The sequence below is a fragment of the Brassica oleracea genome, chromosome C5 (assembly GCF_000695525.1).
Source record: "Brassica oleracea var. oleracea cultivar TO1000 chromosome C5, BOL, whole genome shotgun sequence".
In the NCBI taxonomy this organism is placed as follows: domain Eukaryota; kingdom Viridiplantae; phylum Streptophyta; class Magnoliopsida; order Brassicales; family Brassicaceae; genus Brassica; species Brassica oleracea.
Window position 1 is genome coordinate 24,259,645 of NC_027752.1, and position 878 is coordinate 24,260,522.

The following is an 878-nucleotide window of genomic DNA, read 5'->3' on the forward strand; positions in this document are numbered from 1 at the left end:
CATTCTATGCATTTTAGTTTATACTTCTGCCAAGTGTGAGGGAAAGATACGAGTAGTTACTTCGTATCTTAACTTTTAGTTAATCGTCTTGTTCGTTTGCTCTTACTGAACGAGGGCGTTCGGAAACGTCTAGGAATTTCGCGAAGTTTCATGAGCGTATTAGATATAGACGATGGGACATGTTTTTAAGATCTCGTATCATGTCTTGAGATGTTAGTGGACCAGTAGGACTGGGTTTAGGGCAAGACCTAGGTTTACTTTCGGCTCTAAGGCTGTGCGACGACTGATCGGCTCCCATTTTGCCTGTGGGAGATTTCCACCTGGTTCTTTCCGATTTAAAGTCCGTGACTTGGCGCCGACTTATATGACTTGTATGGAAAGAACCGAGCACTCTCCAGAGACCGTCTATATCTAAAACTAAAATCCGAACCAAAATTTCGGATTTCTTGTATAGCGCCCTATGGTATCCTCGTCGGATGTAAGAGAACCCTTACTTTTACGAAAGGTTAGACTACAAGTTCTATTTTTGAGAACGTTTTGGGTTTGTCCGTCGGGGCCAATCGACAGGCAATTTTTAGAGTCACGGAAGGATAATATTTCTCGAAAATATTTACGACGTCTCGCTTTTTCCGGAAAGTATATCCTTTGTAGTGAGAAAGTTACGATCTTCGTTTTTAGAGAAGATGTATTTGGTCTTGCTTGACCATTGATACGCAGTGATTGTTGTTTAATTTAGTTCCCATCCAAGGACTGCTTGAAAGGTATGCATGTTTGGAGACCCTTGTTTTGGGTGTTTCTCTGGTCGATCTCCGATTGTTATGGCTTATTGCAAGTGAATCGGGAGACCGAAATAAAATGAGTTTTATTGGAAAAGTTTC